Consider the following 21,073-nt stretch of genomic DNA (forward strand, 5'->3'; position numbering starts at 1 on the left):
ATCAGGGATGGGGCGGGGGGGACGCGGTGGGTGGGCGTGAACGTGGTGCCGCCTGGGGGTTGGCAGCTCCTCACACAGTTAAACAGTCACCAGGGTAGCCAGAAGTTGGACACAGCCCGAGCCCCCACCAGCGGATGACGGATAAACAGCACGCGGTCCTTTCCACACACGGGGGCATCACTCAGCCACGCAAAGGGGGGAAGCCCTGACACTTGCTACCACGTGGACGGACCCTGAGAACACGATGCTCAGTGAGAGAAGCCAGACACAGAAGGACACACAGTGGGTGATTCCACTGATGGGAAACGTCCAGAACAAGCAAGTCCACAGACAGAGAGCAGTTGTCGGGGGCTGGGGAGGGGTCGACACTGTGCCCATCGCCATCCCCATGCCCCCAGGGCCACCCCTATGGTGTCCCTGTCCTTCGATGACCAGGCCCAAGGTCATCTCCCCACCCCCACCTCCACAGTCTTGGCTTCCTGCTCCCCCGTCCCACCAGTGCTGGCACTGGCGCAGCCCCCAAACACGGTCCCCCCACCCATCCCCTCACTTTCCAACCTCTGCTGAGCAGCCCCACCAGCCCCGCCCCGCCCCGCCCCGGGCTCAGGACCCTGTCGCCAGCCCCAGAGCTGCGGAGGGTGGCCTCGCCACGTCCCGGGGGGGCTTCCAGCCGCCCAGGATCGAGTCCACCAGGCGGGGCCTTGGGGCTGAAGGAGGCCGGGCCAGAGTGTATTTTTAGATGTCAGCCCCATGACACGTGCCGAGGCGGGTGCCCACAAGGTGCTCTTGGGGAAGGGCCCACGCTCCACCCAGCTTTGAGCTGCAGGATTTCCTTTTGAGATCAGGTTTCAAATGAGTCATCGTAAAAGAGAAAGATCAAAGAACTGGGGGCCCAGACCAGATGATAGGGGGGTGGGGGGCGGAACGTGGGAAGAGGCGAGATCTGGGACAGCCGGACCCCCAGGATGCGCCCAGCTGGCAGGTGACCGCAGCCACCCCTGCCTCTCGGCTGAGCCCACTTCACCCCACCGCCCTGGCCGGACCTCACCGGGGGGCCGGTGTCCCCAGGCAGGCCGCTGGGTCTCACCCCATGACGCGTGCTACTGGTTCAGCCCCCCAAGCACCCTCAGAATCGGCCGCCCGGACCCCCTGCCGGGTGGTGCCTGGCCCCGCTGGCCACTTGTTATCCAGCCCCCCAGGAACTGCGTCTCCAGGCATCGGGGACCTGCCGGCCTCCTCCAGGCCACAGGACGGCAGCCCTCTGGCCACCCCTCCACTGGGCTCTGAGCAACGGCCCTGGGATCCTGGGACAGGGGGCAGAGTGGGGGGCTCGTGGGGACAGAGGCCCTGGTGGAATCGGGAGGCCTGGCCGGGCCCTGACTGGGCTGACCGGGATATCTGGGGGAGGGCCTGGGTGGGGAGCTCCCTTCTTGCCCTGCTGGTCAGAGCCAGCCTGGGGTCAGTCCCCAGTGGGGGCGCCTGGAGAGGCTCCGTGCTGAAGTCGGAGGGACGGACGGACAGGGATGCTCGGGCAAGGGGATGGGGCCCTGTTCTGGGGGCACCAGCCATGCACTGAGGTCCCACCTGGGCTGGCTGGCACCGCTCGGCTATCTCAGGACCCCCAGGAGGGCACATGCCCCTGGACAGTCACCTCCATGGACAGGCCAGAAAGGGAGGGAAGCCTCAGGGGCCTCCCCACCAACTGACCAGGCCAGGTACTCGGGTGGGACGCATGGGGACACAGGGTCATCTGGTGAGCGATGGGGGTATGGGGATTTGGTGGACAGGACCCAGTGTGCGAGAGGGAGGTGGTGGGACAGAGGAGGTGTGCTGGAGACACCGGTGTCCCCCAAGTTCATGTCCACCAGGAACCTGGGAATAGGTCCTCATTTAGAAATAGGGTCTTCAGAGATGAAATCAGTTAAGATGGGGTCGTACTGCAGTAGGGCAGCTCTAACGCAAAGACTGTGCCTTTATAAGAGGGAAATTTGGACACAGAGACACAGGGAGAAGCCACAGGAAGACAGAGGCAGAGGCCGGGGTGTTGCAGCCACAGGCCCAGGATACCTGGAGCCCCAGGAGCTGGAAGAGGTGGGAAAGTTCCCCCACCAGCCGCCCCCTGCCCCAGCCTCTGGAGGGAGCACAGCCCTACCACACCTTGATTTCAGATGGCTGGCCTCCAGAGCCAGGAGAGGATAAATCTCTGTGCTTTAAGCCAAGTGTGCGGTCAGCTGTTACGGCCGCCCCCGGACACCCGGACAGGACGGGGAGGCTTCCTCCGGCCGCTTCATTCAGCAGAGCCAAGGAGCCACCCTGACACTGGGCTCTAATTCCCGCCACCCGGAGCTGGGCACACCGCTGACCAGGGCGAGGCTGGCACCAAGCATGCAACCCAGGACCTCCACGGGTTCCCAGGAGGCCTGCGGAACGCAGCAGCCCTGGGATGCCAGCGGTGGGGAGGGCCCGGCCCCTGAGCACACGCCCATCGGGCGGGACGGGGAGCCCCATGGTCTGGGACAAGAAGGACGAGGTGGGCCCGCGGAGAAGGCCAGGGGTCCAACTTCCAGTTCTGCTGTCAGTGGGGGGAGGACCTGCAGGCTCCCCAGCTCCCACACTTCACTGCCAGCGGGTGGCTGAAGTGACAAGCAGTCTCTTCCAAAACCTCCCAGCCTACTGGGACACAGACCATCCCCCCGGCCCCCACCCCCATCATGGGCCGCAGCATCAGGGCCTTGGCCCCGGCCCGGTACAGTCAACACCAGGCCACACGGAGGAGGCCCTGGGGGAAGGGCGACCACAGCAGAGCCAGACCACGTGGGTGCCGGCCACGGGGCACACGCTCGGTGACCCCGGATGCCAATCCAGGGACGGTGCCGTTACCCCAGGAGCCACCACGGGGGCAGGCACATGCCTGAGGACAGGCCCCGGCCAGAAAAGCAGGCGGCGGGTGTCAGGGTTCCCCCCACGCATCTCGGACAGACCAGAGGCCAGGAGGGCAAGGCCAGCCATTAGGAGAAACTGCACCCCGGGATGCAGAACCGACCCCAGACCAAGGTGACAGAGCGATATTTGCTGAATGTTTATGCAGAAAAGGAGACCCTCAGGCTGAGTCCCAGAGGCAGGCTGACCTGGGGTCACCTGCACTGGCTGTGTCCGCACCCACAGACCCATCCGCATGTGGGCACAGAACAGCCGGCCTGGGGTGCTCTGATGGCCCACGGCAGGGCAGATGCTTCACAAAGCAACTCACACACCCAGAGCGGCCACCCCAAATCTATAAGGACCTGTCAGTCAGTGCCTTACAGCCCTCAGGAGGACAGTCAGTGCCCCCACCAGCCCTGAGGGCACAGCTTGGGGGCACGCAGCCCTTTGTATCCACCTGAGGGCCCAGCGGGGAATGGGGTTGAAGACTGGGAGCTTCCTTAGTCACAGCTGGGGATACCGAGCCTGGGTCTTGGGGCCCCAACCCCTGGTCCCCACTCCCAGGTGTGGTCCAGCCTTACCAGGGGAGAGCCCACAGGATGGAGCTCCAGCTGTGGTGCCTACTGGCCCACCTTGCTACTGGCGGACCTTCTAACCTACATCCACGTGGACATGTGTGGAGCGGCTGCCAACAGCGGCAGGGCATCTTCATGCGGGCTTCCTCCACTGGGAAGTGCCTGCTCAGGGCTTGTGATTACTCGTGGTCTTTAAAAGGCTTTAGAGGGCTTCCCTGGTGGTGCAGTGGTTGAGAGTCCACCTGCCGATGCAGGGAACACGGGTTCATGCCCCAGTCCGGGAAGATCCCACATGCCGCGCAGTGGCTGGGCCCGTGAGCCATGGCCGCTGAGCCTGCGCATCCAGAGCCTGTGCTCCACAACGGGAGAAGCCACAACAGTGAGAGGCCAGCGTACCACACACACACACACACACAAAAAGGCTTTAGAAGGACTTCTCTGGTGGCGCAGTGGTTGGGAATCCACCTGCCAATGCAGGGGACACGGGTTCGATCCCTGGTCTGGGAAGATCCCACATGCTGCGGAGCAGCTAAGCCCATGCGCCACAACTACTGAGCCTGCGCTCTAGAGCCCGCGAGCCACAATTACTGAAGTCCACACGCCAAGAGCCCATGCTCCGCAACAAGAGAAGCCACCGCGACGAGAAGCCTGCGCACCGCAACGAAGAGTAGCCCCCACTCGCCGCAACTAGAGAAAGCCCGCACACAGCAACGGAAGACCCAACACAGCCAAAAATAAAAAATAATTAAAATAAAATAAAAGGCTTTAGACACACTGAGCTTGTGGTCTCCTCTGACCCCCAGGTCTTCTTCCCCTGAGTGGATGTTAAAGCCAAATCTCAGCAGGCCCAACTTCCTAGCCCTTTGACACTGATGTGCCCCAGTCTGTCCAGGCTCTGTGGAGAGAAGAGTCTGTCCCGCCTGTCGCTTGCTGCTTGATGACAGAAGTGTCTCAGGCCAGCTGGCACACCAGGTCTCTCTACCTAGCTCCTTGGAGAGTCCGGAGCGAGACAGTGGCTGGTGCTGCCCACAGCCAGGTCGCACTAGTCCCAGGTGAGTGGTCAGACCTGTCAGCACCCTCCTTGGGCTCCTTAGGTCCAGCCTGGTGCCAAGAACATCCTAAGAGACCTTTGCCCTAGCCAAAGGGCACCCGCCCCAAATCACAGCAGATGGAGCCTGCATCCGCTTCTCCTGTCGAGATGAATGACCACAAACTCAGGCCCTCTCCCAGGCCTGCAGGTCAGAAGTCCAGGCGAGCTCACCGGCCCTCGCCTCTGGGTCTCCAGAGGCCCGGCTTGGTGCTGATCCTGTCGGCAAGGTGGGGCTGCAGCCCGGCTTCAGCAGCAGCATATGGAGGCCCCTTGAGCTCCGACTCAGTCCCCTTCAGCCTCCATGGAGGAAGTCCTCTGCTTATAAGGACTCTGTGATGACACTGGGCCCCCCGGGGAATCCAGGGTCCTTCCCATCTCAGGGCCCCTAATTTAATCCCACCAGCAAAGTGCCTTTGTGTGTGGGGTGACACGTCTGCAGGTCCCAGTGCCAGGTCAGGGGCATCTCTGGGGCCGTTACTGAGCAGACCCCTGAACCCAGCTAGGACACAGCCCACGAGTGGACAGGCAGCCTAGTCGGGTCTGGCCTGACCCTGTGTATGGTACCACCCAACAGGTGCTGGAGGTGGCGCCACTGTCGGGGAACCTCCTCAGGGCCACAGAGGGGCTGTGGGGCCTCCTCTGCGCAGGGATGTGGCCCGGGGCTTCCAGATGGGCTAGTTTTGCAAGGGGAGTGGCAGGCCTGGATTTTGGGGTGCAGTCCCAGCATGGGGTGCCTTCCTCCTGGTGCCCACGGCGCTGGGGGCAGAGCTGCCAGACTCTCCAGTTACAACCCAGCTCCCCCGCAACCCAGGGTTCTCCTGAGCGCAACCTGACGCCCACCTGCAGGCTCACTCACCCTGAGCCCGGCGCCCAGGACGGTGGCTGAGCCTCTGGAGGGCCTGAATCTCACGGAACTGCCCCCAAATGCCCTGGCCCACGGACATACCCCAGGCAACACCAGGAGGGCCCCCACGCCCTGTGGCACCCTGGCCGGCTGAGAGTGGGTGGTGGGGAGGGTCTCACGCCCCCACCGTGCAGCTTCCAGGGCCGAGCCCCGCCCCCAAGCCGTGCAGGCCACGCAGAGCTTTGCAGACACTCTGAGCGGCTCTGCTGGCGGCCCCTGCAGAGCTCCGAGATCCCCAACGCCACAGGGCTGCATCGTCCTCGAGAGGTGAGGGCTGAGGGCTGAGGGCCAATCCCTCAGGCTCGTCCTGCCCCCACCACTGTCTCAGCTCCTGCGCCAGCCTTTCCTCACCGTACCTCAGGTACTGGGGGACACCCGCTCCTGGCGCCTCCCGGCCAACTCCACGCAGGATTCTCACCGCATCCCCATCCGGCGATGAGTCACAGCCACACAGGCTCACTGCGCCAGCAGCCCCAAGACGCTCCCTCCTCCCGTCCCCCTCCATCCCGCTTCCTGTGTCAGCCTCTGACCCAGGGGCTGCAACTCCCACCCCGGCTCCCGGGAAATGCCAGGCGCCGGCCTTCCGGAATGTGGCCCGGCTCCCGCGCCAGCTACGGACCTGGCAGCGAGGCCAGCGAGGCCTCTTTCGGTTTCACTTGGGGACTGGCTGCAATGGGGATGGAGGCCAACCCGGAGGGAGGTACCTGCCCGCAGGGAGAGGGCGCAGCCCGGGGCGAGGCAAGCGGGGAAGGCGCCAGCGGGGAAGGCGGGAAGGCGGGGCGGTCGCCTGCCTGGAGGGAGGGGGTGCCTGAGGACGCAGGGAGGCGCGGGGCGACCACTGCCCCCACTCCCGCCCCCCCCCGCCCTAGCACACAGCGGGGCCAAGTTCAATGCCTTCCCTGGTGGTGTCCCTGCCTGCCGTGGGGGGACGCCCTTTCTGCCCCGTGGGCTGCACAGTGGGAGCGCTGAGCCGACCTGGGAGGGGACAAGTCACCTAACGGGTGAATGCGGGGGTGTCCTTGCCAATCAGGGGAACCTACAGGAGGGCCTGCCACCTCCCACAGGGCCGGGCTTCAGGGAGGGGCTCCCAGGCCTCCCACCACGGCCCAGGCACCAGGGCCCAGGCACCAGGGCCCACGTCCCGGCAAGACCGCTTCCTGTCGGTGGCGGTCAGGGCAGAGCTGGGGCTTGGGGGCTCCCAGGGGAGCCTCGTTCACCCGCCATAAGATGGGCAGATGGCACCTCCCCTGCCCTCCTTGTGGGGCTGGGAGAAGACAGACCTCCACGCTCTGGGCCGGCTGACGCCCGGCTCACCCCAGGCCGCAGCACTGGGCATCTGAGGGCCCAGCCAGGCCCTGCTATCTCTCTTTTTTTAAACACTTCTTTGTTTTATGGAGACACGATTCACATGCCATACGCTTCACCAATTTAAAGTGAACAATTCAGTGGCCTTTAGTATAGTACATCCACAGACTTCTGCAACCACCACCTCCATCTAGTTTCAGAACATTCCGTCACCCCAAAAAGAAACCTCACTCCCATCAGCAGTCCCCACCACCCCCTCCCCAGCCCCTGACAACCACTAACCCACTCCCTGTCTCTCTGGATTGGCCTGTTCTGGACGGTTCCCATCAGTGGAATCACACGCTGTGTGTCCTTCTGTGTCTGGCTTCTCTCACTGAGCATCGTGTTCTCAAAGTCAGTCCCTGTCGCTGTACATAAATGACAGGCCTTAGCTCTGCCCCCCACCCCAGGGGGCTGGCAAACCCAGAGCCTCAGAAATCATCCTCACCTGAGTCACCCGCCTGAGGGCAGGGCGGCCCCACCTCCCAGTGAAGAAGCTGGTGGCTGTCACCATGGCAGGAAGATGAAGGAAGTTTGCTGTCCTCCCCAGCCCAGCTCAGGTCGCCCATGTGGGACTGACCTGCCAGCAGCAGAGGAGAGGGTAGTTCCAAGGGACAGGGACTGGGGTTCCACTCAGGGGAGAGGGGGCCCAAGGACACCAGGCCGCACCCAGGCTGGGCAGATGTGGAGATGGTGGGTGAGCAGGGCTGGCCAGGCCTGGACCGGGCCTGAGTGACCTCGCTCTCGGCTACTCCAGGCAGCCTTCTGTAACCAGCCCTCCCCGCATCTGACCACACGGCCCTTGGCTGTGGAAAACTGGCTGGAGATGCTCCAAGCCTGCCCACTGATGGATCGCATGTATGCAACACACACACACACACACACACTCACGCACGCACTCTCACATGCATGCACACCTGTGCACGTGGCACTCACACGACGTGTGCATACTCTGGCATGTATGTGCACTGCTGCACACAAATCTGCACACATGCACTCGCACACCCACACAGACACACACGCACCCCCTGGAACTGTGCTGACACCCAGGGGGCCTGTCTCCCCACTCTGTATGTCAGCCTCCAGAGGCCTCTTTTTGATGACAAGACCCCCGCACGGAGAACAAGCAGATCCCCGCCCCCAGCAGCCTCTGTAAAAGCCTCAAGGGTGGAGGCCATCCTGGGAGGGAGGCGGCCTCTGGGGACTGGGCACAGTTGCCTCTTTATTCCCAGCCCAGCTCGCTCACGTGGCCAGAGCCTTGTGCTGGGTCAGCGTTTCCGGCCCGGCCCCTGCTGGAGGGGTGTCTGAGACTTTGCTAGAACCAAGCTGGGCCAGCTGGGCTGGTCATGTTCCCAGTGGGGGCCAGCTCCGTTCCCCCACTCCACCCAGGTCGAGGTGGTCAGGCAGCCGGAGAGCACTGGCCCTGGGCTGCACACCTGAGGCCCACCCCACCTGGACTTCAAAGCCAACTGCCTCTTCTGTGCTGTGCCGCGAGGCTCCCCTGGAAATCAGGCCCCTCATCTGGGCCCCGGGGCCCACCATCCGGCCGCCAATGAGTTAACATCTCCTCAATGTGTGCGTGCACATACACACACACACACACACACACACACACAGTGGGTCGGGCTCCAGGCAGGTGTGAGCAGACATCTCACAGAGTTAAACAAAGGGCCCTCCAGCCCTCCAAAATCCCAGAGAGCCTTCCCCTGGGTCCCCATTGGCTGTCCCTGGGGAAGGTGTCTCACACTCGCCAGGCTCCCCAGGGTCTGTCAGGCGCCTGCCTGCATCTCCCCAGCCCTGGGGCGTCCCAGGACCACCCTTCCCCAGACCACCCACCCAGGGTCCAAGCAGACAGTCCTGAACAGCCATTACCCATCTCTGGGGACTCCCCTGGGAAAATCCAGGGCGCTTGGAAGAAAAGGTGCAGTTGGGCTGGCAGTGGCTTCTCCAGACTGCTCAAGAGCCCCAGGTCTCAGCCCCAAGGACAGGGGCCCGCAGCTTCTCCTCTGTTCACAAGGGTCCCTGAGGGCAGAGCTCCCCACAGAGCCAGGCACGGAGGGCCCAGGGCAGGGGCGGAAACACAGGGAAACACAGGGTCAGGTCCAGCCCTGGCCGCCCAGCCTGGAGGAAGAGCGGGCCTCACATCCACTGACTTGTCTGGAGTCTCACGCCTCTGACAGGTGGCCTTTCTTCCCTCCGGGCTCTCCAGCCCCTGGGGACCAGCCCCAGTTCCCTTGAACCTTTCGTATGCGGACAGACCCACCATGGTGGGCTCGGGGCTGGATCACCTGGCCCGGCAGCAGGTAGGCAGGTTCCCACCTAAAGTCCGTCCGACACCAGACCCCTCACCACACGTGGAACACTCACCCGCACCCCCCCACCCCCACCCCGCGACTGCCAGCAAGCTCCATCCCAGGCCACGTCCAGGTCTGCCCCGCGTGCAAGCAGATGGCAACAAACCTGGCCGGGCCAGGCAGCGGACAGGCAGAAAGGATGTCCAGGGCAGGCGGGACCAAGGCGCATTCCGGGAAGCAGAAGCCAAGGGGGGGGCACACACACTTCACACGCTCGGTTCTTTTTCCTTTTCCAGGACGTTAACAACACGATGCTATGAGACACTTCTGCCTGGCTGTCCACGCCTCTGCTCCCCCACCCCGGCCCCTCCCGGCCAGTGCTGGGGTGCTGGGAAGGGGCCTCACTGTCACAGGATGCTCCTCCACCCACTCCAAGTCCGGGCAGCCCTCTGCCCACCACCTCCCCCAGCACATCCTTGGGGGCTGTTTCCAGTGCCAGCTCCAGGAGACACTCCCACCCAACTTGCTCTGCCAGCTCAGCTAATACCAGCAAGGACCCCATCCCAAGGCCACAGGATCCCACCCGTGGAAACACAGGGAACAACAGCCCCAGGGTGGAGAAGTCAGGACAGGAGGGGTCCTGGAAGAGGGGACACTGAGGAGGAAGGGCAGGAATCTGCAAGCAGCCTGGGGTCAGGGGTCACCCAGAAAAGGAGGGGCTAAGGTAATGGAGCTGGAGAGTCACAAGAAGAAAGGGGTCGGGGAATGACGGAGGAGCAGTCAGGAGGGGGTCACCAACTGCAGGAGAGTCACAGAGAAGTGCAGGGTCAAGGGTCACCAAAGTAAAGTCCGGGGATCACCAAGACGGGAGGGGTCAGGGAATCGCCGAGGAGGGCGAGAGGAAAAGGCTGGGGAGTCGCCTGGGTTCAGAGTTCACGCCAAGGCGAGTGTCGGGCGGGGGTCACGGAGCAGCGCAAGGTCGAGGGTCGCCGAGGAGTACAGGGTTAGAGAGAGTTCACGGCGGACAACGCGGTCGCAGGATCGCGGCGGAGGACGTTGTCGGGGGTCGCCCAGGAGGGCGGTGACACGCCGCCGCGCTCCCCGCGCCCGCTGCCCCGGAACCCCGGAACTCCGGAACCCCCGGGCCGGGGCGGGGGCGGCCGCGGGGTGCCAGGGCCCGCGCAGGCCGGGGAGCGCGGCTCAGCCGGGCGGGGGCGGCGGGGACGGGCCGGGGGATGGGGCCAGGCGCGCCTCACCTCGGACCCGGGTCCGGCCGGGCGCGGAGCCCGCGGCGCCTCCGTTTCTCCGAGCTTCGCCGCGGCCGCCCTCACTTCCGGGTTTCGGGCGCCATCTTGGGGGCCCCGCGCACTTCCGGTCATGCCGTGGGGCGGAGCCTCTGGTGGGCGGGGGTCGTGGGCGGGTCCATCTCGCGAAGGCCCCTGAGCCCCTTGAGGCCCTTCCGCCTTAGGGAGAGGCTCGGACTACATGGGTCCTGGATTCGAATCCCGCCCTGACTGTTACTGGCTACCCTCGCGAGCCTCAGTTTCCTCCTCTGCAGCATGAGGAATCACCCCCACCTGCAGGCCTTTGCACGGCCGTGCCCTCCCCTGGTGCACTCCGACCCTGACCTGTCAGCCACTGGGGCTCTGGGACAACCCAGATCTTGGCCTCGAAACCATCTGAAAGGGCCCTGGGTCCCCCAGTCACGCCCCTCCCTTTATTGCCTCCCCACCGAAAGTAGTCTGCTCATGAATCTGTCTCCACCCCAGAATAGGAGTCCTGGGACCACCCCCCACCCCAACGGGGAGCCTGACACAAGGGGTCTGATAAGCCCCAGGGGCCACCAGGAGAAAAAGTAGGATCCTCTCAGGCAGGGCCACGGGGTCTGGGTGGCTCCCCTCCTGGCTCCTTCCCCATTAGGGCTTCTAGGGGCCTGATGCAGATGATGCTGGGATTTGCCTTACTGCCAGGAACAGGGTGGGACTCAGCCCTGGCACAGACAAGCTGTGTTCCTGCGACTAGAGCCCACTGGGCCCACCACGGGGTGGGCCTGGCGGTTCAGGCAGAGCCAGGGCAGGAGGCACCACCCCCTCCCCAGCAGGATGTGCAGGAATGAAGACACGACCCTATCCCTGGACCCACCTCACCATCAGCCAGAGGCCTCCTGTACCCCTTGAATTTAGAGATCACCTCTCCACTTGCTTGTCTATTCAGTGAATTCTTATGGATGCTGCTACGTGCCTAGAGACAAATCTGGGGCACCAGAGAGGACTCAGTTCTCATCCCTGCCCTCAGGAAGCCCCCAGTCTAAGGGAAATAGGGCCAGGACCAGACACTTCCAAATGCAAGATCAAGCCTAGAGCCCAGGGAGGAGTACAGTGTCTGCCTAGGGCATCATGGAAGGAGGGGTTGAGGGGGTGCTGAAGCTGGGACTTTGAAGTTCAAGTAGGAGTTTGCCAGGCAGCTAAACTCAGGAAATAATAATAATTATTATTATTATTATTATTGTTATTATTATTATTTTGGCCACACCGTGCAGCATGTGGGTTCTTAGTTCCCCAGCCAGGGATCAAACCCGCACCCGCCGCATTGGAAGCACGAGTCTTAACCACTGGACCACCAGGGAAGTCCCAAGAAGGGCAAATTATAAGCTGTTCAAAGGCCTGGTCTGTTTAAAATCTGTTTGCCCTAAAAAATTCAGGCCAAGGACCCCTATACCCAAACCCACAAGCACAAGGGAGGAGATGGGGAAACTGAGACCCAGAGAGAAGTGATTTATCCAGAGCGAGCTTCACTTTGGCATGCGTAGCGTTTGGCAATTGGGTTATAATCTTGACTTTGGAACTATTTTTTACCACTAATGAGAAGAAATCAAATTGAGCAACAGACACTTAAGCTTTGAAAGGGTGAATAAACTGATTTACAGGGTATCTGGTGGCATTTTCCTGTTTCCACTTACACAGCACCAGCCACACAATTTGCGGGGCCCAGTGAAACGTGAAAATGCAGGAGCCCTTGTTCAAAAAGTATTAAGAACTTCAAGTTGGAGACCGCAGAGCATTCAACTGAGCGCAGCGCCACTGCCACCACCCCAGCGCCAGGCCTGGGCGAGGTCCTGAGTCACACACCCCCGAAGCCGAAGCCGGCCCTGTTCCCACTGCGGCCCTCTGGGGTAGGGACCAGTATTATCTACGTTTTGCTGGTGGGAAAACTGAGGCACAGAACTGTTTCTCAGCTGGCCCAGGTCAGGGAGCGAGCTGCGGGGAGGCGTGGACTCGACCTCCACCACGTCCATCTCGGGTAAATGCAGAGTATCTATGGGTAACTCTGCCTGAAATGGGGGCAGTTTGCCCAGGCCGGGGTGGGTCCAGCCATCTCAGCATAGAGGAAACTGCCAAGTCTGGGGATGTCTAGGGAATTAGTCAGATTTGGGGATTTCCAGGGAATCGCAAGAGGAGGCCTGGGAGAGCAGAAGGGATGCAGCTCTGGAACTCGAGGCATGGCTCCGGGCTGGGTGCTGTGTGACCCCTGAAAAGTGAGTTAACCTTTCTGTGTCTCCGTTTCCCACGGATAATAGTATCTATCTCCAAGGCTGTTCAGACAGCTAAATGAACAGTGCCTAGTATTAAGCCATTATGAATATTTCCAGGTGAACATCTGGATCATAGGGTCACCTAAGTGAACATTCAATAGTCAGAAATGCCCAAGGCTCCTCGTCCGGTGAGGACAGGGCTCACAGAAGGCCACAGGTCTGTCTGGTAAAGCGCTGTTTGAGGTCAAAGAGCCTCCTCTTCAAACCCTCCCTCTGCCCCCGCCCCACGCAGGGGCCCCCTAACTATCCCCCAGGCGCTTTGACCAGGCTCGAGGAACTAAGGTCGGCAGATAAAATGCAGGACACCCACTTAAACGTGAATTTCAGGTACATGGAGAATAATTTTTTAGTTGCAAGTATATCCCAGGCAATATTTGGGATATACTTATACTGAAGAAGTAGCCTCTATGTATCTGAAATTCACATCTAACTGGTTTGGGAGTCCTGTGTTTTTATCAGCGAAATTAAGGGACCCAACATGGGGAGACCACAGAGAGAAATGGGGCCCAAGAGCCAAGCCAAGAGGGGGCCGGGCGAGCAGCTCCCTCTCTCCAAGCCTTGGTGTTCCCGCCTGCTAAATGGGCAAGATGCTAGCACTAACATACAGGCAAGCTCACTGTGCAGGTCCTTATTTTAAAGAGGAGAAAACTTCAGATTGACAGAGGTCAGATCCCTGGGGGCTTCCCTGTGAGTCAGGAGATTCTTGGGCTAACCCTCAGTTAGGAGAAACCCCTCCACCCACCCTCCAGTCTCTGTTTCCCTCCTGGGAAGGACTCCTGGGCTAGGCCCATCCGGGGAGGAGGAGCCCCGGGGAATCGGGCAGGTGAGGCGGGGCAGGTGGGCCCAGCCTGGCCCATCCAGCCAGTGGAAGCAGAGACTAGCCACTTCCTGTTTCTCCACGTTCTGGAAAGCCCCGGCGTTCCCAGGCCACGGAGCACCTCCTCCCTCCCTGTTCCTCAGGGCCTGGGTCCCTCACCACTTCTCCTTTCCACACCCACTTCCCCCCTGCTCAGCGGGTTGGGTTCCCACCTACCCCATCCCTCCCCTCTCCCCCTCCTCCCCCTCTTTTCCCATCCCTTCTCCCACTCCCCTCTTTTCTCTCCTTCTCAAGTCCCAATCAGGCCTCCCCAGGGTGTGGAAGAGGAAACTGAGGCAGACGCAGCAAGGTCCCACAAGCCACGTCTTTGCCCACCCCCACCCCCGGCCTCTGTCTCTGGTCACTTTCCTTCTTTTCTTCCCCCCTCTCTCTGTCTTTCTGTCTGTCTCTGTCGCTGTCCCCACCTCTATCTCCAGCTCTCACTAGCCCTCCCGCCTGGAGCCTACTCCATCCAGTCCAGCCACCACGCCCTCCCTGTACCCGGCCCACCTGCCACTTGCCCGGAGGTATCCTCAGGTGGTGCCGGCTGGCCGGTTCCAGGGCCCTACGGCTCCCTCCTGCCTGGCCTGAGCCCAGAGCGGGATCCTGCCAAGGCCTGGGCAGGGCTGCCTCTGAGCCAGAGCCACTTCACGGAACAGCAAACCTGTCTAACGGGTTTGAGATCCGCCCCAGACAGGCCTTCCCGCCTTTGCACGGAGCCTGGGACACAAGGGCAGCAGAGGTTAAATGTGACACCTGACTAGGAACCCCCCCACACCCCGAGGCTGGGTCAGGGCTGGGCCCTGAGGTTGAAGAAAGATCAGCGGTCCACCCACCAAGCCCAGAGGGGTAGAACTGTTAGAGGGAGGGCCTGGCACGTGCGAAGGCTCAGAGGAACGTGTGTGCGGGGGTGGGGGTGGGGGGGGTGGGGGGGTGTGGACAGGCAGTGAGGCTGGGAAGGGAGAGGTGGCATGGTGGGGGGCGTGGAAAGCTAGGGCGAGGCCTTTATCCTGGGGACACTAGGGAGCTATTGAAGGTTGTGGAGCAATGGTGTGGTATGGTCAGGGTGGGGCTGGAGGTCACTCCATCTGCCACATATGTTGAACAGGGGGGCACAGAGGGGCCACCTCTCCAAAGCTCATCTGGTGGAAAGATGGAGACTGGAGGAGGTGCAGCTGCTGTCCCAAAGCTGAAGGAGCCAAACTTTGAATTTCTTTTTATCAAAGGCCAGCAGTGAGCCAGGTCTGAGCTGGAGAGGGGTTGGGGGAGGGGTGAGGACCCTCAGGATGTGCCCTCACACCCAACCCCACTTCAGAGGGGGACTTGGCTTGGCTTTATCCCCAGGGCAGTAGGAAGATAGGGGGGATTTAGAGCACCAGCAGAGAGGCAGCTAGGGCAAGGGTGGGCGTAGGAGGGGGAGAGGGCCCCGGGAGGGAGGTGAGTGGGCTGCCGCAGGGGACAGAAATGAGGCTGACCGCAAGTTTGCGGCCACACGTTCATCCATTAAACATTTATCATCCTGGGCCAGGCACAAGGGATGGAACAGAGAGTAGGGCACACCCGTTATGCTCCTGGGTCACAAGGGGACAGGACACCCTTGCAGCACAGGGCACGGCTATGCTGGCCTTTCCCGGCAAGTCCCTGCAACACAAGAGCCAGAGGAGGGTCTGAGCAGGTGGACCAAGCCTCTCCTTGCCCTGGCCCGTCCTCTCGGTTGTAGACCACAGCCAGCCCTGCACACTGATGTCACCTGCGCTGGAACTTCCTGAACCTTCACCTTGGATCTGCCCGGACCCATGGGGAAATTCCAAACCAGCCGGGGCCAAGCTGACTCATGTCCAGGCCCCAGTGGCACGTGAGCAGCCAGGCTCCTGAGGGGCATTGGGGGCATTTGTAAAACTTTGTGGAATCCCACCCCCCTGCATCCCCCAAGTTGAGGGAGAAGCCAGACTCCCCAGCCCTGGGTCAGGTGTCCCCATCAGAATCTGCAGGGTGAGGCCAGGAATCTGGGTTCCAATGGGTGAGAATTTGGGGGTGGCTATTGGAGCTGGTCTGGGGTGTTTGTCCTCCCCCGATGGTTGTCTCATGTCCCCAGAGCTGCAAAAATGACCAACAGAATGGAGTGGAGGTCCAGCAGCAGACCATGAGGTTAACACTTCCTGGGTTCAAATCCAGCTCTGCCAGTGGCTGGGTCACCCCAGGCAGGTTACTTAATCTCTACGTGCTTCGGTTTCCCCACCTATAAAATGGGAAAAATCATGGTACCTTCCTTGGAAGGTTTTTGTGAGAATTTGTCATGAACCAGTATGAGCTTGGGGACTTTATGGTAAAAATTGTTTAAAAAAACAAATTCACAGCAACACGATTCATCACAGCCAAGAAGTGGAAACAAACCCAATGTACTTCAGCTGATGAATGGATACACATGATGTGTCCCTCCATACACAGGAACATCACTCAGCCCTGAAAAGGGGTGAGGCACTGACACTTGCTACAGTGCAGATGGACCCTGAGAACACGATGCTCAGTGAGAGAAGCCAGACACAGAAAGACACACAGTGTGAGATTCCATTGATGGGAAACATCCAGAACAGGCAGATCCACAGACACAGAGAGTGGGTTTGTGGTTTTCGGGGCTGGGAAGGCGGGTGGGAGTGAGTGCTATTGGGCACTTGATGTTTTTAGGGGGTGATGACAGTGTTTTCAAACTAGAGAGAGATGATGGTTGTACAAGGTGAATGTGCTAAAAGCCACTGTCCTGTACACTTTATTTTTTAAATTTTATTTATTTATTTTTGGCTGTGTTGGGTCTTCATTGCTGCGTGCAGGCTTTCCTTTAGGTGCGGGCTTTCCTTTAGTTGGGGCGAGCAGGGGCTACTCTTTGTTGCAGTGTGCAGGTTTCTCATTGCAATGGCTTCCCTTGTTTCGGAGCATGGGATCTAGGTACACGGGCTTCAGTAGTTGTGGCACAAAGGCTCAGTAGTTGTGGTTCGCGGGCTGTAGAGTGCAGGCTCAGTAGTTGCAGTGCACGGGCTTAGTTGCTCCGTGGCAGGTGGGATCTTCCCGGACTAGGGCTCGAACCCATGTCCATGGGGCTTTCCTGGTGGTGCAGTGGTTAAGAATCCACCTGCCAATGCAGGGGACACAGGTTTGAGCCCTGATCCGGGAAGCTCCTACATGCCACAGAGCAACTAAACCCGTGTGCTGCAACTACTGAGCCTTCACTCTAGAGCCCACGAGCCACAGCTACTGAGCCCGCGTGCCACAACTACTGAAGGCCAGGCGCCTAGAGCCTATGCTCCACAGCAAGAGAAGTCACTGCAGTGAGAAGCCCGTGCACTGCAAAGAAGAGTAGCCCCTGCTCGCCACAACTAGAGAAAGCCCGTGCCCATCAATGAGGACTCACCGCAGCTAAAAATAAATAAAATAAATAAATAAATAAATAAACATTGAAAAAAATCCTTCATTGTATGTCATGTGAATTTCACCAAAATAAAAAAAAAAAAAGAAGAAGCAAAAGGCAATGAACTCTGGCAATCAAAGGGGTGATAGATGTCATAGCCAGGTCGTCATCAAATCCTAAACTAAAGTTGCATTCAAATCCCAGTGAGGCCTCCAAAAAAACAAAAAAAATAGTTGCAAACACACTCAAGAAGTTCCATGGCCCCTGACTGTGATTATCAGTGTGGACAGCATGGACCCTTGAAGTTATGGGATCAGAAGCCCCCTCCCCTCTATGGTCTTCCTCCCCAAGCCCATCACCCTGGTCGAACCCTGAGAACAACACCAGACAAACCCCTTCCAAAGTTGTCCAGTCATCAAAAACAAGGAAAATCTGAGAAACTGTCACAGCCCAGAGGGGCCTAAGGAGATGTGACAACTAAATGTCATGTGGGATCCTGATGGAGTCTTGGGGACAGAAAAGGGACATTAGGGAAAAACTAAAGAAATCTGAAAAAAAAAATGAGGACTTTAGTTGATAACAATGTATCAATGACAAATGTCATTGTCACTCATGGAAGATGTTAACAGCAGGACAAGGTGGGTGCCAGGATACAGGAACTCCCTGTACCATCTTTGCAACTTTTCTATAAATCTAAAATAAGCCTATTAAAAATAATGAAAGTGTAAGGACTGACCTGTCCTCCCACCCTGCCCTGTGGAATGAAGCCCACCCAGGCTGGCCACCCGTAGCTTCCATATTCAAAACCCCCTGCATGAGTCTTAACTCCAGTTTGATTAGAATCTTTTGGTTGCAAGTGACAGAAACTGAAACTGGCACTTTTTTCTTTTAAATGGGAAATTTTGCTCATGGAACTGAAAGGTCCAGGGATAGATTTAACTCAGAGTTCTCCCCCTCAGCACTGCTGACATTTGGGACCAGATGGTTCTTTGTGTTTTGCAGCTATCCTGGGCACTGTGGGGTGTGGAGCAGCCTCCTTGCCCCCCACCCACTTGATGCCAGGAGCCCCACAGTCTTGACAACCACAGATGCTCCAGGTGTTGCTCAGTGTCCCCGGGGGGCAGGACCGTCCCTGGTCCAGCTAGTTTCAGGCTCAGCTGGATCCAGGACCCTCAAACAGTGTCACAAAGATTTGTCTACCTCTCCATCTCTCAGTTCTGCCATCCTCTTTCTTGGCTTTTTTCCTCAACAGTCTCCCCTTTGAGGGGACAAAGATGGTGCCAGCAGCCCCAGACCAAATCCCCCCATCAGCCTAACAGCCCCAGAAGAAGGTCAGCACTTCTTCCTCAAGAAAAGCAGCAAAAGTCACTGGGAAGGTTTTGATTAGCCCAACTTTAGTCACATGTCCTTGTTGAACCAATCTCTGTGGCCAGGTAAGGGAAAGCCCTGATTGGCCGAGCTGGGATCACATGGTTGTATGGAGTCAGCCAATGGGGTAAGAACCCCATGATGTCAGCTAATGTGGTGTATAAAGTCAGCCAGTGGGATAAGGGCCCTCTGGACTGGATCAGAAACAGGAAGAGTAGCCCTGGGCAGTAGAGACCCCTGCTGGGCAAGGTTGGCCAGTCATCCCGCTCTGGGCTTTGTTGGGGGCAGCATCAATAAATGAATGAGTGGTATACAGTAGTGCTCAATAAATACATGCTGGATGTAAAGTAATGAATGGACCAACAGATGGTGGAAGCTGGGATGGTCCCCACATATAGCTTGTATTAGTTAGCTGCTGCTGCATAACAAATTTCTCCAAACACAGAGGCTTAAAACAACACACGCATTGATAATCTCACAGTTTCCAAGGCTGGTGGAGCTGGGTCCTCTGCTCAGGCTGCATCACTGGTGTTGGCCAGGGCTGGGGCCTGATCAGGAGGCTCCACCATGGAGGGGGCTGCTTTCCAACCCCCTCACGTTGTTGCAGGATTTATTTCCTTGCTGTTGTAAGACCGAGGGTCCTGTTTCTTGCTAGCTGTTGGCTGGAGGCTGCCCTCGGCTGCACGTGGGCTGCTCCAACTCAGCTTTTCACTTTGTCAAACCCACAGGGAGGGGATGTAGGTCTGGTCGTGTATGATGTCACCTCGGCCACAGCCTGTTTGTCCTGCCCGCCTCAAGGGGAGTGGACGACACCAAGGCATGACCAGCAGGAGGTGGAATCACAGGCCACTTAAGGGTCTGTCCTCCACACAGCCTCCAGCCTCAGCAAAGAAGGACCACTGTCTTGCAGCTCAGTGCTTGAGTGCAATAGAGTGAGGTTGCCTGAAGGAGTCTGCAGACTCTGGTCCGCAGGCCCGGTCCAGCCACCGTCCGTCTGTATGAGGACTCTATCACCCTAAGAGTGATGTTTACATTTTGAAACGGGTGAAAAAAAATCAGAAGAAGACTTCTCTTGTGACACATGAAAATAACATGAAATGCACATTTTACTGTCCACGAACAAAGTTTCACTGGCACAGACACATACCTTCCGTTAAGCATCATCTGTGGCCACTTTGGTGACACAACGGACCGAGCTGAGCAGTTACGAGAGTCCATCCAGCCGCAAAGCTGAAAGTGTTTGTTCTCTGGCCCTTGACACAAAGGATTGGCTGAGCCCTACTCTACATGGATGTACATCCCTGGGCAAGGATGCAAGGACCTCTCTGAGCCCAGGAGTCTCCTCTGTCAAAAGGGGTTGGTGAGAGGGAGGAAGGACCTTGGCCTCCAAGCCAGCAAGAGGTGAACTCCGGGTCAGCACTATGATGATAACTGGCAGTATTTTTTTTTTTTACATCTTTATTGGAGTATAATTGCTTAACAATGGTGTGTTAGTTTCTGCTTTATAACAAAATTAATCAGTTATACATATACATATGTTCCCATATCCCCTCCCTCTTGCGTCTCCCTCCCACTGATAACTGGCAGTCTTTAGGTGGCCTGGGGCATGAGGCCTCCAGCTTTCCCAGGCAGCAGGTGGGAGAAGAAGACACACCTGAATCCTGTGCACCTACACATGCTTGTGCCTTAGAACCACAGCACAACCTTGTGAGATCATGTCGAATAGGGCAACAGGATCCTGCAGCCTGGGTTGATGGGGGCAGCGTGTGTGTGTGTGTGTGTGTGTGTGTGTGTGTGTGTATGTGTGTCAGGGTGGGGGCTTAGCCAGGAGGGTCAGGGGACCTGAAGCCACAATCTGAATGAATCAAGGAGGGAGTTGTGTGGACACTTGCGGGAAAAGCATTTGCAAAGGCCCTGGGATAAGACAGAAGCTGCTCTGGTGACTGGAGATGAAAGGACAATGTGACTGGAACAAAATGACCCCTAGCCAAAGCCACACGCCCCGGACCACCAGGCACACTGGGTTGGTGGGTCCCTCATCCACCCCCAATCCAGCCTTCCCCTCCCAAGCCTCATTTTCCCCAACTGTAGGATGGGGGTACCCAATGATGTCCCGGAATTTCAGGTCTGTGCTGGCCTGGCTGTGTGTCAAGCTGGCCACCACATCTCTGGCTCCCAAAGCCCAAATATGGGCTAATGGGCTAATGGTCCCGGGAGGGAGGGTAATACTGACAGATGTCTCTCCCACCCCACAGGTGTCCGATTCTAGTAAGTGCTGCCCCAAAGCCCCAACCCTGCCATTAAGGCCAAGAAGGATCAACATGAGGGTGCGGTTGTCAGGGAGAGGAGAGCCCTGGGCACGGTGGGGACAGATACCCCAGGGACCCTCATCTGCCAGGACCCTGCTCCCACAGGGCTGGCCGTCGGCCTTGCCCCTTCCTTGGCGTTTCCCTGGCCATCCAGGGACCCTGGATCCGAATGAGCAGCTTATCTCAGAGGTGGGTCCACAGAGGCTCAAGGTAGGTCTGGAAACCCAGAGCTGGGGCTGGGAACCCGGGGTCCTAAGTAAGCTGGAGTGGTCATGGGTAGCACTGGGCAGGCTTTCTCCTCCTTCATCACCCCACTTTCTCACTCATTCACTCACTCACTCACTCATTCATTCGCTCATTCATTCATTCACTCACTCCATTCATGCACTCACTCATTTATTCACTCACTCATTCAT

General features: G+C 58.9%; 1 protein-coding gene across 4 annotated transcripts in view; it reads right to left on the minus strand.

The window, feature by feature from the left end:
* SBNO2 (strawberry notch homolog 2) overlaps positions 1-10,487 on the minus strand; it is a 43,440-nt gene extending 32,953 nt beyond the window's left edge. For 2 of the 4 annotated variants that reach the window (XM_082623684.1, XM_082623680.1), the window contains exon 1: positions 10,386-10,487. The gene's annotated coding sequence lies outside the window, so the exon portion shown is untranslated. Of the gene's footprint in view, positions 1-5,847; positions 5,952-9,295; positions 9,418-10,385 lie in introns of those variants that run through there. The other 2 variants (XM_082623682.1, XM_082623681.1) reach the window with 2 other exon arrangements.
* Positions 10,488-21,073: the final 10,586 nt, after the last annotated feature.

Source organism: Mesoplodon mirus (assembly GCF_964341445.2).
Source record: "Mesoplodon mirus genome assembly, chromosome: 5".
Taxonomy (NCBI): domain Eukaryota; kingdom Metazoa; phylum Chordata; class Mammalia; order Artiodactyla; family Ziphiidae; genus Mesoplodon; species Mesoplodon mirus.